At 33.6% G+C, this 25,192-nt stretch overlaps 3 pseudogenes across 1 annotated transcript in view; all 3 read left to right on the top strand.

The window, feature by feature from the left end:
* The window catches only part of LOC101700147 (olfactory receptor 5D3-like), a 75,244-nt pseudogene extending 56,200 nt beyond the window's left edge, over positions 1 to 19,044 (top strand). The window contains exon 3 of the transcript XR_015445968.1: positions 16,185 to 19,044. The product of XR_015445968.1 is annotated as an olfactory receptor 5D3-like (transcript). The remainder of the gene's footprint in view (positions 1 to 16,184) is intronic.
* Positions 19,045 to 20,644: 1,600 nt separating this feature from the next.
* On the top strand, positions 20,645 to 22,450 carry LOC101699794 (olfactory receptor 5D3-like; annotated as a pseudogene).
* Positions 22,451 to 22,914: 464 nt separating this feature from the next.
* On the top strand, positions 22,915 to 23,614 carry LOC147822057 (olfactory receptor 5D3-like; annotated as a pseudogene).
* Positions 23,615 to 25,192: the final 1,578 nt, after the last annotated feature.

Below are 25,192 nucleotides of genomic sequence, written 5' to 3'. Positions count from 1 at the left end.
CTACAATTTACAAAAATAAATAATAAATGTTGATGATAATGTAGAAAATTACACTCTTTAAACACTGTTGGTGAGACTGCAAAGTAGTGTGGCCACTGTGGAAATTAGTTTGGCAGTACCTCAAAAAGTACCAACAATTCTATGCCTAGTTATATGTCCAAGAAGCCTGCAAACATATATGCACATATAAAATTGTAAAATATTAACAGAAGCATTATTCATAATAGCTAAAAACTGGAAACAACTCAAATGTCCATCAACTGATGAAAGGCTAAACAAAATACGGTATATCCATATAATATATCTCTCAGCTATAACAAGGAATGATATACAGTACTATACTGGCTCATGAATAGATGAGTCTTGGAAATAGTATGATAAGTGAAAAAAAACAAAACAAATGGCCACATAGTTAATGATTCCATTTACATGACCAGAATAGTGTAATCCATAGAGACAAAAAAATTTGTAGTTGCCAAGGGAGGAGGAAAATGAGGAGTGATTGCTAATGGAAACAAAATATTCTGGGGACAATGAAATATTCTAGAATTAGACAGTAGCAATTGTTGTACAACCTTGCACATATATAAACAACTACTGAGCTGTACAAAGTAAAATGATCTTATGGTGAATTACATCTCAGTTTTTAAAAAGTACTTAAACACTATTAATAGATAACAAAATTTATGAACCTTTCATAGGCATCAAATGAAACTTTTCCTAGACTTAATCAACATTTTAATGATCTGATCATTACTGCTTAAAACAACTGCTCATGATAATCTAGTCTCATTTCCAGTCTTTAATAGGAATACAAAAGCTTACAACATTTTAGGACTTCCCCAGACAAACCAGTAATAGGATTATAGCAGAGTTCCTTTATCCACAAGGGATAGGTTCCAAGACCACTAGATGATACCAGAAAACTGAGGATAGTACCCAACTTTACATATAGGTTGAGCATCTCGGGCCGGGCCTTTAGATCAGTGGTTCTGCTGCCTGCCTCTCAAGTGCAAGGTCCCAAGTTCGATCCCCAGTACCAAAAAACCCCACAAAAAACAGGCATAGATTGAGCATCTCTAATCCAAAAATCTGAAATGCTCTAAAATCAGAAATTTCATGGGCTGGGGATTTAGCTCAGTGACACCGCACCTGCCTTGCAAGTACAAGGTCCTGAGTTCCATCCCAGGTACCAAAAAAAGAGATTTCTTGAACAATAGCAAGTGGAACATTCTGTGCTGGACCAACTGCAGTGATAAGTTGCAGTAAAAATGCAGGTGAACAAAAATATCGTAAAAAATTACCTTCAGGCTGTCCACATAAGTGAAAAAAAAAATCTAGAGTAAATCTAACCAAGGAAGTGAATAACTGTCACAATAAAAACTACAAAACATATAGTGATGAAAGCAATTAAAGAAGACACAAAAAGTGAAAAGACATCTCGTGTTCATGGGTTGGAAGAATATTGGTGAAATGTTCATATACTCAAAATGATTCAAAGCAATTCACATCAAAATATCAATGACATTCTCCACAGAATTATAAAAAACATACTTCACAGAACTAGAAAAAAATCATAAAACTCATATGGAACCACAAAATACCTCCTATCCAAAGCAATCCTAAGCAAGAGAGACAAAGCTGAAGGCATAACAATACCTGACTACCAAACAGACATGGAACTGGCATAAAAACACACACAGACCAATGGAACAGAACAGTGAATGCAGTAGTAAATTCACATATTTACAGCCAACTAATTTTGAACAAAGCTAAAAAGCAAGTACATACATTGGAGAAAGAACAGTCTCTTCGATAAAAGACTCCTGGAAAACTGGGTGTCCATATACAGAAGAAACTAGATGGCTATCTCTCAATATATATAAAGATCAACCCAAAATGGATGAAAGATTTGAGTTTAAAATTCAAAACTTTAAAACTGTTAGAAGAAAATATAGGGGAAACTCTTCAGGACATGGGTCTGGACAACGTTTTTTTATATATGACCCTTAAAGAACAGGTGACAAAAGCAAAAATTAACAAATGAGATTATATCAAACTGAAAAACTTCTGTGCAGCAAAGGAAACAACCTACAGAATGAGAGAAAATACTGTATTTGGAAACTATTCATCCAACAAGGAATCAATTTTCAGATAAGGAGCTCAAAAGACTAAACAAAATAACCCAAGTAAATCAATTTAAAAGTACACAAACATCCCACTTGCTGACACATACCTGTAATCCTGGCTAGTATTACTGTGAAGCAAGGGGATTTCATGTTCAAGGGCAGCCTGGGCAATTTAGGAGACCATATCTCAAAAATAGGGTGTGGGGGCTGGAAATATAGATCAATCTAAAGGTCCTAGGTTCAATCCCAGGAGTTGTGGGGGGAAAGAGGGAGGCAAATGACCGGAATAGACATTCCTCAAACATGTACAATTAAAAAAAATTAAGTTAAATTTTGAAAAAGGAGGGGCCAGGGATTTAGCTCAGTGGTTCCACCACCTACCTCACAAGCGCAAGGTCGGGAGTTTGATACCCGGTACCAAACAAACAAACAACAAGAGCAACACCATAGCAAGACAAAATTTTTAAAAAGGATATACAAATGGGAAACAAGTATATTAAAAAAATGTTCAACATCATAATCATCAAGGAAATTCATTTTATAACCACAATGAGAAATCATCTCACCCCAGTTAAAATAGTTTTTATCAAAAAGATTTTTAAAAATAAATGTAGAGCTGAGGGTATATTTGGTAGACGGTAGAGTACATATTTAGCATGCTCAAAAAGCCCTGTCAATCCCCAGCATTAAAACAAGCAAAAAACAACAATAAATTGAATATTTCAAAAAACTGAGAGGATTTTGAGTGTTCCCAACACAAAGAAAATGATGTCTGCGATGACAGATAAGCTAATTACCCTGATCTGATCATTATACATTGTATACAGGTACTGAAATGCCACAACACGCTCCACAAATATTTGCAATTATGTAATCATTATGTACTCCAAACATGTACTAATAAAAGTTTTTAAAGATTTAATTCCAGTACTATATATATATATATAGAGAGAGAGAGAGAGAGAGAGAGAGAGAGAGAGAGAGACAGAGACAGAGACAGAGACAGAGACAGAGACAGAGACAGACAAACTTAGATTTCAAGCTGCAAGCTCAAGGTTCTGATATAAATTGCCTTTCAAGATTTTTTAAACTATAAGTTTAAATTTTTAAAAAATCCTAGAATGTCCTTAAACTTTTAGCTAAAATTTTTCACTCTATTTGATGATTACTATTCTACCCTTATGTTCGTATCCAGTCATCTCAATAATGCTACACATCTAAACTGGTTCACTTGTAACTCTGGGGCCTCTCACTGGTATCACCAAAATCAGCCTGTTTCTGACCTCAAAGTGCAGCAGCACTACGGTTTGGGAATAAATGTTTCCTTTTAAAGTTAATTTTCTATTTCCACCCACTCGTAGATGAGGCCAAAATATCAATGACGGTTCTAAATGTCTGGATTTAAGCTCAATCCCACCAGAAGTTCTTTATTCCAAATATATAACACACTGAAGCTTGGTACTAAAATATTTTATACCCACTACTTCTAATATTGGCATTGATATATTTAAACTTTATTTTTAGTATTATTTTTATTAGTACATGTTTGAACTACAGAATGATTGCAATTATCTTGGGGAGTTGGTACATATTCATGTCTTAATTCCTTTCTTATTTTTATTTATCATTCCCTTCCCCTCTCTTACCTCCCTGCTCTTTCCAACTCTTGGTCCCTTTCCCATTTGCAAAGGCTCAATTTTCATCATTTTCCCCTTTTGATTATGTTTTGAAATCCCTTTTCCCTCTCCTCTCTCCCCCTTGCTCAACCCTATTCTTCTATCAATTTGAAAATCATCTCCTTACTTCCCATTTATTTACCTTCTATTTTGCTTTATACATATTATATAGTTTTTCATATGAGAGAAACAATGCAATATTTCATTTTGTGTGTCTGACTTATTTCACTTAATATCAAGTTTCATTCCTTTACCTATGAGTGCTCAAGTTTGTCTTTATAGCAGAGCCATTCTCCACTGTGTATAAAGATTTTTATACTTAACATTTTCCCTTTAGTCTATTAACCATTTAAATTTATGTACATAAACATAAAAATCTATCTTTTCAGAATTGAAGTTAATTGCTACAAAATTACCTTCTGGCATATATTATACCAAACAATAAAGAAGGGGTATTCATAGTGTTCAAATAAACCATTTAATTTAATCAAAACCATTTAATGCAATCCACTGTTTCACTCTTTGAGATTCTTATCAAGGAATAGATCAAATCATGCTTTAAAGACACAATGTTAAGAGTTTCTTTTCAGATCGAATGGAAAATTAATAGAAAATTAAAGAAATTATCAGAAGAGCATTTTAAAGTAGACTATTTTCTGTAATTTCAGATAAAACACATTATTTAAATAGGATAATCATAAAAGTTAAGCAAATCCTGTTTATTAGAAGGAGAGGGCATTTGAAATGAACCTACTATTTATTTTTAAAATTTTATGCAAAGCCCATATGGTGCATGGTTCAATAACTATAATCCATGCTCCTGAATCACTTGAAAGCATTGGCTTCCCTATTTTCAAAGTTTCTCTAGAAATCTAAGAAGCATGGTTCCTTCATGTCTGTAAGACCTATTTTGTATTTTCACATCTTTAAATGTATCACAATGTCAGTTTATCACTAGATATCCTTTACAATATTGAGCTATTTGGGCTACAATTACAAACTTAATCTCTTCCATCTCTCTGTACTCCTGCCTCACTCAGTGGTGGTAAATATGCCATACCCTTTTGCAGATTTCAAGGTTTACTTAAGCATAAATAACTGTTGAGTGTGAAGTAGATCATTAAGAACTTCCTCTGGATCTGACCTAATGACATACAAAACAGTGGGTCAGCAGCTGGGCCTGAGGGATGGTCACCTTTATTACAAAGACATCTAAGAAAGTTACAACTACACACGGAGGTTGATTCCTTATTTATCACTGACACTAAAGTCTTCTAATACTAAAACCACACCAAAGCGACTTTCCTCCCAGTCTCCTTCACGGCATGCTACCTTAAACTCCCTAAACATTTTTGTCTTTATGCCATCCAAATTCTCAGAAATCACAGTGTTTACAGTTCAAACTTTAGTGTCTCTCACCAGCTTACCTTAACACTCGGCATTACAGCAGCTGGACTTTTTGCCATTCGTAACTGAGACTTATTTAAAATTCTACCAGAACTCCTACAGTTTTCAAATACAGGTTTCACTGACAACTACACTCCACAATATAGTACATAATCAAAACTTCTCCACCTTTTGATTCTTATAACTATTTTTCTTTATGTTGCTTATTTATTTTGTTGATTATTACATGCTGTAGTCCAATTCTCTAAGGAAATTGTAACTTGGTGAGTGTGAGGATCACAGCCTTAATTTTTCCTTATCTTGGACATAAGGGGGGAAAAACCCACAAAACAAAATTGTGTGACCAATTTTTGTGTTGAATCTTGGGTGTTTGATTTTTGAACAAATGATGCAGAATTTCTTTATATCACATTTTTGTTTGCCAAGTAAGGAAAATAAAAGTTATCTCCTGTTGATTTGTATAAAGTCTAATTAATTTATTAATCATTGAGTACTCTGTAGGAAGTATTGTGCTTGGTGGGTAAAAGAGGAAAATCACTGAGGCTTTACTAAAATTTCTATTTAATAAGATGGGCTGGGGATTTAGCTCAGTGGTTCCAGGGCCTGCCTCGCAAGCACAAGGTCCTGAGTTTGATCCCTGGTACCAAAAAAAAATAGGCAGTAAGATAATAACCTGGTCCTCTCATAGTAGGATTGTAAATAACTAATTCAGTCAAGAATTGTGAAGGATTCAATAAATTAATATATACATTAATATTCAATCAGTTAGCATCTGACAGCATCATACTTTAAAATATTAATTCCCTTCTATTCTTTATTTTACTGCACTGTAGTTTGATATTTTAATAATTACATGCATTCTCCTAACTAATGAATTAATTTAGTTTCAATATTTGAGAAAAATGAAATGGAAGTCAGTTTCAATATATAATGTTCTTGTCTTAATCTTTTGCCATATTGAGGAACTTTAAAAACACAGGATAATTATAGTCAAATGATAGAGATACCGAGGTCATAGTTTAGAATAGTCATCCTAATTTCTACCAACGTCCTGTGTCTTAGCAGTAGAGTGACTGCATGAAGCCCACAATTCCTACTTGTACTATTTCTTAGTAAAAATTTCCCTAAAATCATAGTGGGCTCCTCTCTGGGTGATCCCCCAAATATGTTTTTCCTTATTCTTCAGTCTTTGACCTACCCTGGAGGAATATTCTGATAGTCTTCATTGATTTCTTATTTTAACAGAAAGCCCAAGTTTTGCTGAATTGCAAGAGAAAAAAACAACATTTAAATATAAAAATAAGAAACACAAATCACAAGTATCATGTATTCTGACAATTATCAGACAGTCATAACAAATCCACTTTTCATACACTGTAATTTCCTGAGTTTTCCTTGTCAGGTTTTCTTGATATCTTTCATGGAAATACAGATCACAAATTTCATTTTTATATCTCCCTATCTCAAACTCGTGAAAAAAAATTATCACTGTTTGAACTGACTTAGCAGTTTTCAAAGATAAATGATCACATGTAGATTGTGTAAAAAATGTGAAGAAATGGTCTGCATTATTAAGCAAATGGAATAGTAGTTTTAATAATTATTTGATGTAAATTTATTGTATGTGAAGTTTTCAATTGAAAATTTGCAAATATTCATTAAATCTATATTTTAATGAGATTTAAAAATTATAATTCTTATTACTCTTCAGATAATGATTAACTGCTGGTTGCTTAAATTAAATTTAACCTGTGTCCAATTCACTGGGTGGTTGATTTAAATCTAAGATACGGGCAATGCTCCATGACTATCATAACTCAGAATTAACCAATACATTCAGTGAATATATAAATACATCTCCCCATGCATTCTGAAGAATTCTGAGGTTAGAACTTACCCACTTTCAAAGGGAAAGCTGTCTAATTGTTTTTAGAAGAAATTTGAGTCCTTTCCCAGTTGTATCCTAATATTCAAGAGAAGAAGAAGCTAGTATTTTCATCATTTATATTGGCAACTCTTTTTTGTCCCTCCTCAAAGAGGAACTCAAGGGAAAATGAAGACCAAGAAAATTCATGGTTCCTAATGATTTCCAAACGGTGTTTCCTGGGAGACGTTGTACATGTAGAAATGTGATGTGGCATCGCTGTGAATCTCGGAATTTGCCTTGGGATAATTTGACCAAAGTAGAGCAGAACACATTTAATGTTGTTTAAAGGTCTAAAAATAGGTACATCACACAAGTCATCTTTTTCACTGTGCACACATGGAGACTTACATGACACCATCTGGCATTTTTCTAGGAGAATAGTTATGGATGACCTGGAAAGAAAGGACCTGATGCACACAACTCCAAAGAGAAGAAGGAAAACAGAAAATGCTGAGTCACAAATAGATGGGAAATATATATTTCCTAATTGAATAAAACTTTAAAAATGTTAACACTATCCACCTTCCCTTTTTGATGTATTTGGCTGTTCATTTCCCTGCCAACCTGTTGCCCAAAGAATCCATTATGAACCTTGTCTCTGTGATGAAACATTTTCCTGAATCTTTTTTGCTTTATTTTTATTTAAATGAATTTTATTTTTAACTAATATATAAATATATTAAAAAAAGAATACAAAGAAAGAAAGGAAGTTAAGATTAGAAAAACGGAGTGATATTAAGTAATAACATAGTAATGCAACTAAAGAACCTAGAAAAACAAGAACAAACCCATCCATAAACAAGTAAGAATACATTTTAAAAAATCAGAGCAGAAATTAATGAAACTGAAACTTGAGAAAGCAGCACAAGAGATCAATAAACTAAAGATTTGTTTCTTTGATTGAAAAATCCTTAGTCGAATTTACCGAAAGAAAGACAAAATTACAAAAAAGAGAGATGAAAACAGTAAAATCAAAACGGACACTACTAAAATCTATGTGATTATTAGAAATTATTTTGAAAAAACTTCTAAAAATTAAGAAAATCCAGGACCCAGTGGTATTACCCATGAATCTGCCAGACTTTTAAATAAGGATAGACACCAATGCTCCTCATAATTTTCAATGTAATTGAAAAGGGGAGAATGCTTTCAAACCTCAGTGTTTGAAATCAGTATTACCTTGATACCAAAACCCAATAAGGACCCAATCAAGTTCAGGCTAACATGTTTGATACATGAAAAAAACCCTCAGTAAGAGTCTCATAAACAAAAAAAAAAAGAGTCTCATAAACAGATTACAACAATTTATTAAAATATACATCATGATTAAGTCATTTTCCCATGAATGGAAGATGGTTCAACATACATGAATCAATACATATAAGATACCACATAAATAGACTCAAGGATAAAAATAACAGAATTGTTTCAACACATGCAGAAAACATTTACAACAAAACCTGTCATCCCTTCGTGATGAAAATAAGTATAAAAGAATCTTACCTCAAATTCTTAAAAGCCATTTATGACAATCCCACTGGCACCTTCATACTGAATAGGGAAAACTAAAAGCATCTCCTTCAAAATCAGGAGTAAGACAAGGCTGTTCACTGTTACCATGTCTGTTCAGTATAATGTTTGAAATTCAGTGAATATAGGATACAAAATCACACTGAAATCAATTGTGTTCTTGTAGATCAATATTGAAACCATAAATAAAATAATCAGAAAGCAATCTCATTCACAATAGCATCAAAAAATTAAATTTCTAAGTATCAACCTAACCAAGGAAATGAATGACTTCTACAATGAATATTACAAGTCTCCAAAGAAAGAAATTGAAAACTTTAGAAAATAGAAAGACACCCTTGATCTTGGATAAGAAGTAATATTGTAAAAATGGCAATATTAACAGAAATAATATTTTTATATAATGCAATTTCTATGAAAATACCAACACCTTTTTTTCCTGAACTAGAAAAACATTCATAGAAATCATATGCAGTCGGAAAAGATCCAGAATAGTCAAAGCAATGCTGAAGAAAAAAAGAAAACAAAGCAATGCAGGAAGTAGGTATCACAATGCTGGAGTCCCAACTGTGTTATAAAATTATAGTAACAAAAACAAAAGAGTAACTGGTACAAAAAATAGAAGCAGACCAGACCTATACATGAAAACTGAAAACACAGAAATTTAGCAAAGCATAGGATACAAATATAGCCACCTAGGTTTTGACAAAGGGGCCAAACATATACTTTGGAGAGAAGTCAGCCTCTTTAACACATTGTGCTGTGAAAACTGGATTTCAGTTACAGAAGGTTGAAACTAGATCCCCATCCCTTACTCTGTATTAGAATCAAATTAAAATAGACAAAAGGCTTGGATGTACTAATAAAAATTTCAAAACTGTTGGAAGATAATATGGAGGAAACACTGGAAACATAGGCCCAGGAAAAGACTTTCTGAATAGAACACCAAGAGTGCAAGAATTAATATCAAGAATCAATACCTAATATCATAGAAAATTTTTAAAAATCCCCAGAAGAAGGAGACAACAGTATGAAGATACATTGTACAGAAAGGGAGAATTTTTTTGCTAGCTACTCTTCTAATAGAGGACTCATACCTAGAATATTAATATCCATAAAACAAATGACCCAGTCAAAAACTTAGTAACTCAGAACTAAAGAATTCAAGCATTAATACTCATAAAACAAATGACTCTCTCCAAAATGGGCAAGTGAATGGAATGGAAGCTTCCAAAAGATGAAATACATATGGCAAATAAGTATGGGAAAAAATATTCAGAATCATTGGCCATTAGAAAATGCAAATCAAAAGTACTTGGAGCTTCCACATTCCTCCTTCAGAATGGCTATCATCAGGAATACAAAAGAGATAGATATTAGGACATAGGGATATACATATTTTGCAAGGAAAGGATGGGGATGGGAAGGGAGGGAGATGTAAAAAGAATTAAGATGTGTTATGAGTATGTACCAACTCACCAGGAGGAATTACAAACTGTAAACATGTGCAAATAAAAAATAAAAATTGAAACTGATGATAAGAATAAAGGATTGCTAGTGAGGATGAGGAAAAAAAGGGATTCTTTTTCATTGTTTGTGGAAGTGTAAACTAATTCAACCACTCTGGAAATCACTTGGAGATGCCTCAAAAGACTAAAGTAAAAATACCACTTGAGACAGCTGTAATTCTTTTTTGCCATAGTTCCAAATGAATTAAAGGAATCATACTGCACTGACTCATGCCCACCCATGTGTATGTTGAGGAATACAGTCTAGATGCCCATCAACAGGTAAATGGATAAAGAAAATGTTATACACCTGCACAAGAGAATAGTATTCTGCCATAAAAACAATTAAATCATGTTGTTTGTAGGAAAATAGATGGAACTCAAGATCATCCTGTTAATTGAAATAAGCCTACTCAGAAAGTTAAATATCATGTTTTCTTTTATATACAAAACCAAAAAATAAATAAACTAATAAATAAAATGAAGGAGAGGTGGTAGGACAAGAGGTAGACTTGGGCAATGGTAAAGGCAGGAAGAAGAAGGAAGGAAAAAAGGGAAGAGGGGGTTGATGGGATATAAAATGATTGAGATGCCTCAAATGCCAAAACCAAATTCCTCAAACAAAGTTCCGAATTCTGTATTGCCAAAATGAACTCAAATAGAAGGTTAAAAGAGAGTTGTGCAAAGGATTTGAACAGATATTTCTCCCAAGTAATATTGAAATGGCCAATAGGTATTTGAAAGATGTTTAACATACCTGGTCATTAGGGAGATACAAATCAAAACCAAAATATAATACCACATCATAGTTTTAAGGGTGATAACTGTCAACAAAAAGAAAGACATAATCTTTGATGAGGTTCTAGAGAAGCTGGAGCTCTTGTGCATTGTTGCTGTGAAAGCAAAAAGGTGCAACCAGTGTGGAAAACAATATGGCAACTTCTTGAAAACTTACAAATGGAGTTTCTGGAAGATTTAGCAACTCTGCTTCTAAATGTATGTCCAAAAGAATTGAAAGCAAAGTTTTGAAAGGATATTTGTACAACAGCTGAGGGTGGAAGCAGCCAGTTACCTTTGGAATGGGTAAAAACAGCCATAAGGAAGGGAACAATGCCATTTGCAGGAAAATGGATGGAAACCATCATGTTAAGTGAAATTCAAAGCACACACCAGCTTTCCTAAGGATATTCTATTATAATGTCATATTAACACACAGTAATAATTTTTTAAAAGAATGTACATTTAATATTATGACACAATTATGAAAACAATTACTAAATATGATTAATTTCTAAATGATGGAGTCAATCTACACTTCAAATTCGCATGAACCTAATAATAGAACTCTAAAATACATAAATACAAAATAAAAATTATAAAAATTAGACAAGTTTTCATCATCATGGGACTCTTTAACATTTCTCATCCAGAGATGACTCAAACTAACAATATAGTCTAAAGCATGAGAATCAAAATAGCATAACTAACTTATTTGTCCCATTTAATTTACAAGGAATATGTCATCCATCCTAAAGAGTAGACGAATGTTTTTCACTTGAAATAGAAAATTTGCCAGGCATGGTGGTGCACATCTGTAATTCCAGCACTTGGGAAGCTGAGGCAGGAGAATGCCATTAGTTTGAGGACAACCTGGGCTACATAGTGAGTTCAAGTCCAGTCTGCACTAAATAACAAGACCCTGTCTAATAGAAAAGCAAAATATTTTTTAAAATAAAAGGAAATTTTCCAATAATGATCATTTGTGGAATCTTACAAGACGTCTTAGCAGATTTCAAAGACTCAAATAATTGATTATATTTTCTGTAATAGTGAAATAAATTAGGAATCGGCACCTAATTCTTTAGTTTTAACTGTACTTAATCTCCTATTTAAGAGTTCCTCATGCACAGAGCATACTACTGAATTTGTTAATCTGATATAATTACTATGTGGTGTTTCAGCCTTGTAATATTTTGTCACATAGATGATACTTTACTTCATATGCAAGCATAAGTGTGTGATATATGATTCACAACATATGTATCATGTAAGTTGATAAGATTGCTTCTATGTGTTGAGTTTTGTTTGCCCCTTGCTTTTAGAGGATTTATGTGCTCACATAGATTTTTATCTTCATATTTATATTTGCTTATGTCAATTATCCATTTTATTTGTATACATTGTAAATATATTAAATGGTAGAGATTCAAATTAGGTTCTTAGGAGTATTTGTAGTTGTTATTTGATAGAAAATCTGGATTTTCTTTTTTAAAATTGGTGATAGAAATAACCAGGACTCAAGGCATTGCCACTAGTCAAAATTGACATGTGAAGAAAACAAAAATTAAAGCATATGTATATTGGAAAGTGGTCATGTTATTTACCATCTGTGGATATTTGATCTCTTATCATAAAACGAAAGTGTATGGAATATATAATGTGATGGTTTCCTTTTCGTTTTTGTTACTCTCTTTAAAATAATGAAAATTTTAGAATTTCTTCATTTAAATCATGGCGTCATTCTGCCACCTAGTGGATGTTCTATTTTTAACATTTAGAAGCCAAAAATGTGTGCTACCCGCTAGCATTTTTGGAGATGGATTTTGTATTACTGAGTAGATGAAACCAAATTCTACCAACCTCCATGTGATTTGGCTAAGTGTAAGAAAAAAATAGCAGTACACTTGGTAATATTTTTGGAACAAAGATTCAACATTTGCTTCTCATTGTGTCAAACAAAAATAAACTTTTAAAACAAATTGTTTATTTTTTCATGTGGAACAAGAAAAAAAATACTGAACTAAGATTTAAGAGATCTGAGTTTTGTTGATTTCTGATATAATGAGGTATATTTTCCAAATAATTCATTAAAATATTTATAATTTTTTCATTTGCAGTATTTCACAGATCTTTAAAGTATTCTGTAATTCTTTGAGAATCAGAGTATGAAAGTTTGTCAATGACTTGTAAATACACTGTTTTGCAAATTTTAAAACATAAAATGTATGCATAATGTGATTCATGCACCCATATGAATATGTATATGTAGTTTGGGCATACATGTATGTCTATATTTCTGCAATTATAAGTCTACCTATATATTTCTCTATATACAACTAACAATTATCTATCAGTCAGCTATTTGACTCTAAATTAGTATTTCCTTTAACTTTTATGTTTCAAACATTAGCATAAACAAAATTTTCTTGCAACTAAGATTTAAGTCCCACTATTGTAGATTTCATTTCTCTTTTTTATTATCATTCATTAATTTTAGTGATACATTTTAGGTATACAATTTGCTGACATTTATTATTGGGAATTTGTGCCTTTAGATAATACATCTTGCTTCTTATTTTTTCCCCATTCCCCTATCCTCCCTTCACCTCTTCCATTCCTCCTTTTTTACAAAGACTTTGTTTCCATTTTTTCCTTTTCTCGTATTTATTCCTTTCCCTTTTTTTCCCCTACCCTCCCACTTCTCCTTCCCCTTTGGACCTGTTCTTCCTATTTCACATTATCTATTATACATTTTGATCCTTATTTACATTTTCAGTTTCTCACTCTAGAGAAACTATTCAGTATTTACATGTGTGTCCTAGTTATTTCACTTAAGAGTATGTCCTCAGTGTACATCAATTTAGCTATAAATGTCTCTAGTTTCTCATTCTTTATGGCTGAGTAGTACTCCATTTTTATTTAAAATAAAAACACATTTTCTTTATCCAGTTTCCAGTTGATGGGCAATTGGGCTGCTTCCAAGTTTTAGATATTACAAACTGTGCCACTATGAATATGGGTGCACATATATCACTGTGGTATGATTCTTTTAATTCTTTTGGGAAGATACCCAGCAAGGGAATTGCTGGGTCAAAAAGAAATCCTCCAAGAATCACCTCACTGTCTCAAATATACTATAAAATTTTCAATTTATTGCAAGAATACTAAAATTATTATGTATTTTTAAAATTAAGAAAAAAATGCCAAAATTCTGCACAGATTTTTAGGATTTCAGTGAGTTTGACAATCATACTAACTTGTGTAATTGTTTTCCCCTCTTATCAGGCGTGTGTAAGTTACAGTTATTTCATATCTTTGTCAGAAATTCATATTGTTAGATTTAAAAGTTTTAATCATTTATGCCAGGTAAGTAGTGGTGTCTCATTAGTATTTTTTTTTTTTTGCATTCTCTTGATGGTCACTAATTCCGAGCACTTTTCCAGCAATTTGGGCCAACTACACATCTCAAGTCTGTTAAAATTGCTCATTTGAAACTGTTTTTCTCAGGACTGATTTGTTAGTGTTTTATTAAATCATAAAAGGTAATCTCAAATATTCAGAATATGAAACTCACTATCTTCACACCTTTGAGTGTACAATTTAGTGACAATAGGCACATTGTTGTGCAGCCATAACTACAATTTAAAAACTTTTTCACCATCTCCAACTGGAAGTGTTTCCATTAAAAGCAGCTTGCCATTTGTCATCAACCCTGACCTCTAGTAAGTGGTTCTTTTTGGGTGTCTGCAAACCTAACCTTAACATTACCCCATATACATGGGGCCACCCATACTGCTATGGTCCATCTATGCTGAAATTCACACATCTCTTGAGGCACAGTTGTGTTGCTTCTACTTTTTGCTCATTGTAAATTATGCTGCTGAGAACATATGAAGGCTTCCATGAACAAGATATGCATTTCCATTTATTTAGTGTCCTCTTGAATCTTTGTAAGTAACAATTTATAGTTTTCCATGTACCATTCTTGTAGCTGTTTGGTTAAGTTTATTCCTAACTTTTTTTTGAGGCTATTATTTATGAATTATATGCTTAATGTCATTTTCAAGTTATTCCTTGATGTTATTGAAACCCAAATGTTTTTATATAGAATTTGAGTCCTGGAATTTTCTTGAACTAGTTTATTGGTTGTATGGTGTGTGTGTGTGTGTGTGTGAGTGTGTGTTGTAGGTGTGTGTATATGTGTGGCTGTATATGTGGGCACACTCATATGTGTTTAGAATCTTTAGTAACTTTTATATATAAGGTATGCCATCTGTGAAAAGAAGTAAATTTAACTTTTTTCTTTAATTTGAATTTTGCATTTGTTTACATATCTACACATTCACACACTGAATGTGTGGTACTGGAGTCTGTATTATGTGGCAGATATTATATGAAATTGATATTTTTCAGGATTACCAAATATTTATAATGACATACTTAATGGCATTGCCAGGGTTAAGAGAATGAGTTAAGTGGGGATCAAATTAATGAATGAAATAAATAAACTAGGAGAATAGAGCATTAGAAGGACTATGTGGGTTTATAAAACAATTCAGTGCAGAAAACTAACTAATTATTGTAATTGCAAAGGAAGCAATGTCTTATTTTTGGAAGCTTTGAAGTACACAAACATGACCACCTGAAGATGATGTGGTACAGACTTCAACACAGAAAACAGCCAGGACATGCTGTAATTGAATCTGTCACAATTTAAATTATCCTGAACATCTAAACTGTAATACACTGAGAACAGATATAATCATTTATACTTTTCAGTAACTATGAATTATTCTTCTGTAGGAAAGATCTAGAATATGTGGGAAGAAATGTGTGACAATGTGTGAAGCTCATTGGAAAGTGAAATTCAGAAATAGCCATGGAAAAAACAATTAACAAAGCAATTTTATTACTCTTCCAGTAAATTTCTTATATGGATTATAAGTTCTCAGAGTTAAACGCATGAGGAAGGGGAAGCTTGTTGGAATTAATGATGACTATTCTAGCCAAGAAAAAAATTTTCGGTAAACTGAGATTGATGCAAAAACTAGGCTGACACTTCCCATGAATTCGGTGCCCAGGAAAGATAGAAGTCTGATCATTTGAATGACAGATAGAAATCATTCTATATGACATACTTTATGGGTAAACACTAAGACTCTAAACATTGCCTCATTTTACTGTGTCTACTTGCTTCTGCAAACATACTTTCCTTTTTTTCTCCCAGAACCCAAGAAAATCAGACTTCTGGAGTCACCTTCATCCTCCTGGGCTTCTCTGAGTATCCAGACCTTCAGGTCCCCCTGTTCCTGGTGTTCCTGGCCATCTACAGTGTCACCATGCTGGGAAACCTGGGCATGATCCTGATCATCAGGGTCAGTCCCAGACTCCACACCCCCATGTACTGTTTCCTCAGTCACCTGTCCTTTGTTGATTTTTGTTACTCCAGCGTAGTGACTCCCAAGCTACTAGAAAATCTAATTGTGGAAGACAGAACCATCTCCTTCACAGGATGCATCCTGCAGTTCTTCTTAGCATATTTGTGGTGACAGAAACTTTCATGTTGGCAGTGATGGCCTATGACCGATTTGTGGCAGTTTGCAACCCTCTCCTCTATACAGTGGTGACGTCCCCGAAGCTGTGTTCCTTGTTAGTGGGTGTATCATACTCTTGGGGGTTGACATGTTCCCTCACACTCACTTACTTCTTACTGAAATTATCCTTCCTGGGAAATAACATCATCAATAACTTTGTGAGCATGCTGCTATTGTTGCTCTCTCCTGCTCTGACCCCTACATTAACGAGCAGATCATTTTCTTTTCTGCCACATTCAATGAAACCAGCAGCCTGTGGATTATTCTGACTTCCTTTGTTTTCATTTTTATCACAATCATAAAGATGCCCTCCCCGGGGGGTCGTGGTAAAACCCTCTCCACTTGTGCCTCCCATCTGACGGCCATCAGCATCTTCCATGGCATCATCCTGTTCCTCTACTGTGCTCCTACTGCCAAGAGCTCATGGCTCATGACCAGAGTGGCCTCTGTCTTCTACACTGTGGTCATTCCCATGTTGAACACCCTGATCAATAGTCTCAGGAACAAAGATGTGAAAGACACAGTCAGGAAACTCGTCCAGTCCAAATTACTATGTCACACAGCATGAGGTCTGTGAGATTTACCTTTGCATTTTAAAGAAAATTGTGCAAAATTGTCCAGAATTTGGAGAATTGCTAACAACCGGAAATTTCAGTTTTCAAAAAGTAAGCAGTACTTATTTAACCTAACTTAGTTGATTAATCAACAGCAGTTTAATTTGAATTTTAGTACATCAACTCTAAATAAAATAAACTATAGTTTCATCTCTGATCATTTGAATTGTTTCTAAACTCAGGATTTTTTGCGTAAAATTGCAGATATGGCACACATTTTCATTTGGATGCTAACAGAAACCTGCCTTTATTTTTCCATAACAGAGGAATGGGATGATAATCTGCTCTTAGACCTTATCATGATGGAGATACATCAGATGCCATAGAGCAACCTGATAGCTGGTCAAAATAGTAAGAAAGCTCAAAAGGAATATTTATTTCCTCTTGCATAGGGAGCATTGGTTTACTCTAAGTACATAAATCATATGTCTGTTCCATGAAATCCCTAATATTATTTTGTTAAGTAATGTTTTAACATAAATTGAATTTGATGTTGTATATAAGACATTAAAAACAAAAGCAAAATCCACAGAAATTTCTAAATCTAAATTTGTCATTTAAGCCAATGTTGGATTGTGTTGTATATGTATGTTACACATATATAAGTTATACAAAATTATGTGAAATTTCAGTAATACATAACATCAGATAATGTTTTATTTCTGATTGACTGGTTAGGCAGCCCCATGGATATTCCATCTGGGCATCTTGACTAAGCTGATCTGTGTGGGTTTGTCTGCTAAACTCATTTCTACTCTGTCGTTCAAAATATTTTGGCATCTTTGTTCTCTGGGTCTATGTCCTCTTTGAATCAGTAAGTCAGATAAAGTATTTTCTTCCAATACCAAGGGCCAAAGCACAGGTGGCACAAAATCAAAAGCTAGCCCAGCCTACTTCTATGCCATGGTTAAAATTCTACTGGATGATGTGCAACGTGTAGCTGAGCCAAAAGTGATTAATTCTGAATATATGCCTGTTTCCCATAGAATGGAAATGTTAAAGAGCAAGGAGAATAGACACAGAGGGAAAAGAAACATAAGGTTCCATGTTAAATATACCTAGAGTGGAGGTAATCTTGGGTAAAAAGAAAATATTATTCTGTATTTCAGATAAATGCAATTGTCCTACTTTGACAGGAGAGTTCCATAAATTGATATACATTTGATTCTGTCAACTAAATGTAAATATTTCCTATGTTCACTTGCTCCTCATGCTTGACGTGGCATAGAAAATGTGAAGTCTTGATAAAATTCCATGTAACATGATTCCAGTCCAACTGCAGACTGTACATAGGCATGTCCAACCCTCAGGCTATGGGTTGGACAATTCTGCTATATTTCTGGCTTCTTCTAAATTGTAAGGCTGTTCATTCACACACTTCCAGGTCTCTCTGCCCTGCCTCATCTGTGCAGACTCCCCTCCTAACAGGGCAGTCAGCTGTGCACTCATGAGTGGATTAATTCACTGGCGAGCATAGCATCCCATCATCAATTCGCCTTCCACATGCATGAGAATTCAGCAGGACATTCTAGATCTAAACCATAGCACATGATAAACAATTAGAAAACACTTGTAGTCAATAGTTCAGAATAAAATACATAGAAATGAAACTCCAATAAATCACATTTATAAAATATTACCAAATAATTAAAATACAGTTTGGTACAGAATAATAACTGTGGTACATTATTTGTGATTTACGAAACCTACCAACATCCATATTAGTATTGTGATTTGGAATAAGACAAAATATTTTAAAGTAGAATATGATACATGCATTGTATAAATCTATCTGTGGTTCGGTTTGTGTGGTCAGAGTTATTGCTGATACTGTCTTTTTTGGTCTACTTTCATAATTAAAGATATACAACATTTTACTTAGAGCTTATTAAAAGCTCTTGTGTGTTTTTATTCTTGCTTTATTTTAAGCTATCAGATCATTAAAATTTATTTCTTTCTCCTTTTTACATTCTATTTCATTGTTTTCAAATTTCATTTTAGTATTTTCCAAGTGTAATAAAATAGTTCAAATTTTCTTATCTCATTAAATCTTATCTACATGTATCTATTTATCATTTGAAAATACTAATGTTAAGTATTTTCTATACTTGTTTTAAAAAATATTGTGCTAAGAACTCTTAACTTAAGAAACACCTTCAACAAAATTTTAAGTATAAAATGCATAGTACTTGTAAGCACTTTATACACAATATTGTATTCTCTAGAACTTTTACATCTTGCCTAATTAGATAATTGTACTGGCAATTTCAGACACCTCATATAGTTTAATCGTTACTTAGTTATCCTTCTGTAACCGTGTTATTTCAGCAAACATAATATCCCACACGTTAATTAAGACTCTCACATATGACAAGATTTCTTTCTTTTTAAAAGCTAAATAATATTCCCTTGTGTGTGCATATATGTATGTGTGTGCACCACTGTGTGTTTCACCAATGATTTTGCAAATATGTATATCCAGTATTTCAATAATGTTTTTTAAAGAGATTTTTTTTCCCCTCAGATTATTATAATCCCTGTGGAAGATTATTTGGATGAATACATGTTGGCATTCAATATTTACAAATGTAGTTTTGCCTTTGTACTAGTTACAAAAAAAGCTATTCTTACATTATGATGTTGGCATTCTTCATATGTATTTTTAAAGGCATGATATATAGATTTATTAAAGTAAATAAACATAACATTGGTTCCATAAACTGCCATTTTCCATAATAATTTTAATAAAACATGACTATTTTTTCAGATGCAGTAATAAATGTAGACATCTGAAAATCACTTAGCCATATTTGAAAGGCAAACACAAATTGTTTTCTATAAAGAAAACCAATAGTTTGATTAGAAAATAAACTCTACAAAACAGACCAAATTAGCAAAGGCAATCATAATGAAAGTTATTGTGTGAGATAGATATACATTTCAACATATAGCAACATAAATGAGCCTTCATAACAAAAGGAAAAAAATAAAATCAACAAGGAATAAAATATTAATCTCTGGACTACTTTTAATAAGTGACTTTTCTTGTTTATTTCTATGCTCTGTATCTTTGAGAAATTAAGATGTAGTAATTATTAAGATTGAGCAAAGTTGATCATAGAAATGCTCTAAGGCTTTAGAAAAATAATACACAACCAAGATGTCACACGGGCTGCTTTAAACCTAGTTGCTCAAATTGTATTCTCTCAGGCAAAACCTTAAAGACAGTCTTGAGTTTCCAAATCCTCAAGGTCATGTTGATATTATTTTTAACAAAGTTTGGCCCCAGGAGATATGTTTAGGTGTAATTTTGTGTCTGTCATTTCTGGGTTTTCTTAATAGGTTGGAAAAAATGTAACACACAAAATACTCAATGAAATATAGCATGGACCAGAGTGGCCATGTTCATTTCTATTAATTAAATGTTAAACCAGTTTATTTGTGGAGTTCATTAAACTTACCAAATAATTCTTCAGTAAATGAGTCATTCAAGTGCTTCTGTATTTAGGTGAGTTTATGTAGCATTTCATTTATTTGATTTTAGAAGAAAAATCTTGAGTTCTAATAATGTTCAGCAGACACAACACATATATTTCTGTGATAAACATTTTCAAAATAATGAAATATCGCACTAAACATATTACATTACTATTGTGAAAAATTGTTAAAGATGAATAAAATGCTCTGTATAGAGCTAAAGCATAACAGCAGGATGTGTTAAGTATTAAGTTACTAGAAAATTGAGAACATGGAAAAGAAAAATTAATCAACCAATAAAAGGTGCAGTCACCATTTGGTAAAGATGATTATATTATACAACTTTTGAATACTCTAAGTTAATTCTTCCAGATTAAGAAATACATCAAGGGAGAAGCTGTAGGAATTACTATGTGTATTTTCTCTAGTGAAAGTATTGTCATTAATCTCAGAGTCATGCAAAAATGAGTGGCTGTTCTATCAAGCCAGGTGAATATGACAATACTGAGTCATGTAATTTAAAATACAGCATGTTACTTTCCATTTATTCTTTTCTTGAGCTATGTTTGTTATTGTTCCAGTATAAAAAAGTCTTCTTCACTCTATAAATGTTACAGAAGTTAACATTAACTTTTAAAATAATACTAACGGAGAAAAAGAAATTTCTGCCAATTTCTTCAATGGAGATCTAAGATGGCCACTGTTTCTTTCTCTTTCCTGTTACAAGTATTGGCTCTCACTTCTCTGCTTGAACTTTTCTCTTTTGTCCATAGGACCCAAGAAAATCAGACTTCTGGAGTCACCTTCATCTTCCTGGGCTTCTCTGAATATCTGGACCTCCAGGTGCCCCTGTTCCTGGTGTTCCTGGCTGTCTACACCATCACTGTGATGGGGAACCTGGGCATGATCCTGACCATCAGGGTCAATCCCAGACTTCACATCCCCATATACTTTTTCCTCAGTCACCTGTCCTTTGTTGATTTCTGTTACTCCAGCATAGTGACTCCCAAGCTACTAGAAAACCTGATTGTGGAAGACAGAACATCTCCTTCGCAGGCTGTATCCTGCAGTTCTTCTTAGCCTGCCTTTTTGTGGTGACAGAAACATTCATATTGGCAGTGATGGCCTATGACCAATTTGTGGCAGTTTGCAACCCTCTCCTCTACACAGTGGTGATGTCCCCAAAGCTGTGTTCTTTGCTGGTAGCTGCCTCATACTCTTTGGCTGTAATCTGTTCCTTAATATTCATATACTTTCTGTTTTGTGGGATGAAGTTCATAAATAACATTGTTTGGGAACATGGTGCCATTGTAGTTGCGTCCTGCTCTGACCCCTACATTAGCCAGAAGATCATTTTTATCTTTGCCACATTCAATGAAATAAGTAGCCTATCAATTGTTCTTACTTCTTATATTTTCATTTTCATCACTGTCCTGAAAATGTCTTCAACTGGGGGTCTCTGCAAAGGCTACTCCACGTGTGCCTCCCACCTAACCGCCATTACTGTGTTCCATTGTAGCATCCTTTTTCTTTATTCTGTTCCTACCACCAAAAGTTCATGGCTTCTGGACAAGGTGGCCTCTGTTTTCTATGCAGTAGTCATCCCCATTCTTAACCCACTCATCTACAGTCTCAGGAATAAAGATGTGAACGAGACAGCTAGGAATTTACTCCTTACCAAATTGTTGTGTCATAAAAGTTGATTCCAGGGATGCTGTGAATTTTCAGAGCAATGTTGCTGTGTTTCATTAACAAATCAGTGCAAGAATATTTATTATTTCTCTACCTAGTATTCTGATTTTTTATTTATGCTAATATTTGATAAGTTAAATTTCAAATTACAAATCTTATTGGAAATTATTACTGAGACAATTTAAATTACATCTTAGTATGAAATATTACAACACAAATTTTTCTGTGTTGGTATATTTCCTATGGCATTACCTGGAAAACTTTTAATTCAATTTGGTATGTTTCAAAATCTGGGAATTGTGAGAGGATCTTAAGAATTGTGCCATAGAATGGCAAACTTCATGTCATGATGTAAAAATGATATGTTGAAAGCTATTCAACATAAAATGCTAAATATCATAAAGATATTTACATTGAATTCTTCATGGGATATTTTGCATTCTTAAATTTCTAGGCAAAAAAAGTGTAACATAAAATGTATTTCACTCCTGATAGTGATTGATTTTCCTGAAGCTTAATAAAAGTTGATTAGTGATTTGATTGCCTTAACCCTTTGGATGATCCAGGTTACATATAAAACTTATTTTGATCCTTGTGTTTTGCTAATCACAGTTAAATTTTACCAGGTCAGAATAGGGAGATATGTATTGCTGTTGACTCACGCCACCCTCTAAGTGTTTCTATTTTAACTTTCCACATTTTACTGTATTTCTAAATAAATTTGAGTACTGTTCAATGCTTTAATGAAACTATATATCTTACCTAAGTTACTCTCTCACAAGCTGTGTTCCTTGTTGGTGGGTGTATCATACTGTTGGGGGTTGACATGTTCCCTCACACTCACTTCTTACTGAAATTATCCTTCCTGGGAAATAACATTATCAATAACTTTGTCTGTGAGCATGCTGCTATTTTTGGTCTCTCCTGCTCTGTCCCCTACATTAACCAGCATGATAATTTTCTTTTCTGCCACATTCAATGAAATCAGCAGCCTGTGGATTATTCTGACTTCCTTTGTTTTCATTTTCATCACAATCATAAAGATTCTCTCCCTGAGAGGTCATGGTAAAACCCTTTCCACTTGTGCCTCCCATCTCACGGCCATCAGCATCTTCCACGGCACCATCCTGTTCCTCTACTGTGCTCCTACTGCCAAGAGCTCATGGCTCATGATCAGAGTGGCCTCTGTCTTCTACACTGTGGTCATTCCCATGTTGAACACCCTGATCTGCAGCCTCAGGAACAAAGACATGAAAGACACAGTCAGGAAACTCGTCTAGTTCAAATTACTATGTCACACAGCATGAGGTCTGTGAGATTTACCTTTGCATTGTAACGAAAATTTTACAAAATTGTCCAGAATTGCTGGAACGATTAATAAACTGAAACTTCATTTTTCAAAAAGTAAACAGTACATGTTTAATGTAAAATTTAGTTGATTAAGCAACACTGGTTTAATTTAGTTTTAGTACATGGGCTCTAAATCAAAAAAGAATAAAATCCAAAAAAACAAACACAAAAAACCTATAGCCTCTTCTTTGATCCTTTAAATTGTTTCTAAAGTCAAAGTGTGTTCAGTAAAACTGCAGATTTAGCCCACATTTCCATTTGGCTTCTAACAGAAATGTTTCTCCCTTTTTCTATAACAGAGGAATAGGATCATAATCTGCTCTTAGACCTTATCATTATGGAGATACATGAGATGCCAGAGTGAGCAGATAGCTGGTCAAAATTGATAGAGAAAATTCAAATATTCATTTTTCCTGCATAGGGAGCATTGGTTTATTCTAAATACATAAATTGCATTTCTGTTCATGAAATTCATATTATTATTTTATTAAGTAATGTTTAATATAGAATATCTTTAGCATAGTATATAAGGCATTAAAAACAGAAAATAACATAGATATTTCTAAATCTAAATTTGAAATCTATGCCAATTTTGGATTGTTTTTTTTTTTATTGATGCATAACAAAATAATGTGATATTTTAGAAATACATAACATTAGAAAATATGCTTTTATTTCTGACTGAGTGGTTAGGAAGACTTAGGGTTAATCATTCTGAGCATCTTGAGTAAGCTGATCTAGGTGGGTTTGCCTGATAAACTCATCTCCACTCTGGAGTTCAAACTGTTTTGGCAGCTTTGCTCTCTGTGTCTATGTCCTCTTTGAATCAGTAAGTCAGATAAAGTATTTTCTTCCAATACCAAGGGCTGAATCACAGGAGATACAAAATCAAACACTAGCCCAGCCTACTTCTATGTCACGATTAACATTCTATTGGCCAATGCACACCGCATAGCTGAGCCAGAAGTGATTAGTTCAGAATGTATGCCTGTCTCCCGTAGAATGGAAACATTACAGAGCAAAGAGAATAGACACAGAGGCAAAAGAAACATAAGGTTCCATGTTAAATATACCTAAACTGAAGGTAACTTTGGGTTAAAAAGAAAATATCTTTCTGTATTTCAGATAAATGCAATTGTCCTACTTTGACAGGAGCTTGCCATAAATTGATGTGCATTTGAATTTCTCCTATGGTAACTTGCTCCTCATGCTAGATATGTCATTGAAAATGCAGTGCTGGCAAATTTCCATGTAACATGATTGCAGCCCAACTGCAGACTGTAACTAGGCATGTCCAACCCTAAGTCCATAGATTGGAAAATTCTGCTATATTTCTGGCTTCTCCAAAATTGTGAGTCTGTTAATTCATACTCTTCCAGGTATCAGTCCCGCTGTGCTGCCTCTTCTGTGCAGACTCACCTCCTAACAGGGTGGTCAGCTGTGCACTCATGAGTGGGTTAATGCCCTGGTGAGCACAGTGTCCCATCATCAATTTGCCTTCCACATGC

The sequence above is a fragment of the Heterocephalus glaber genome, unplaced genomic scaffold (genome assembly GCF_053883595.1).
Source record: "Heterocephalus glaber isolate CG9 unplaced genomic scaffold, H.glaber_assembly_v1.0 deba00001673, whole genome shotgun sequence".
NCBI lineage: Eukaryota > Metazoa > Chordata > Mammalia > Rodentia > Bathyergidae > Heterocephalus > Heterocephalus glaber.
This window is presented reverse-complemented; position numbering and strand designations above follow the sequence as displayed.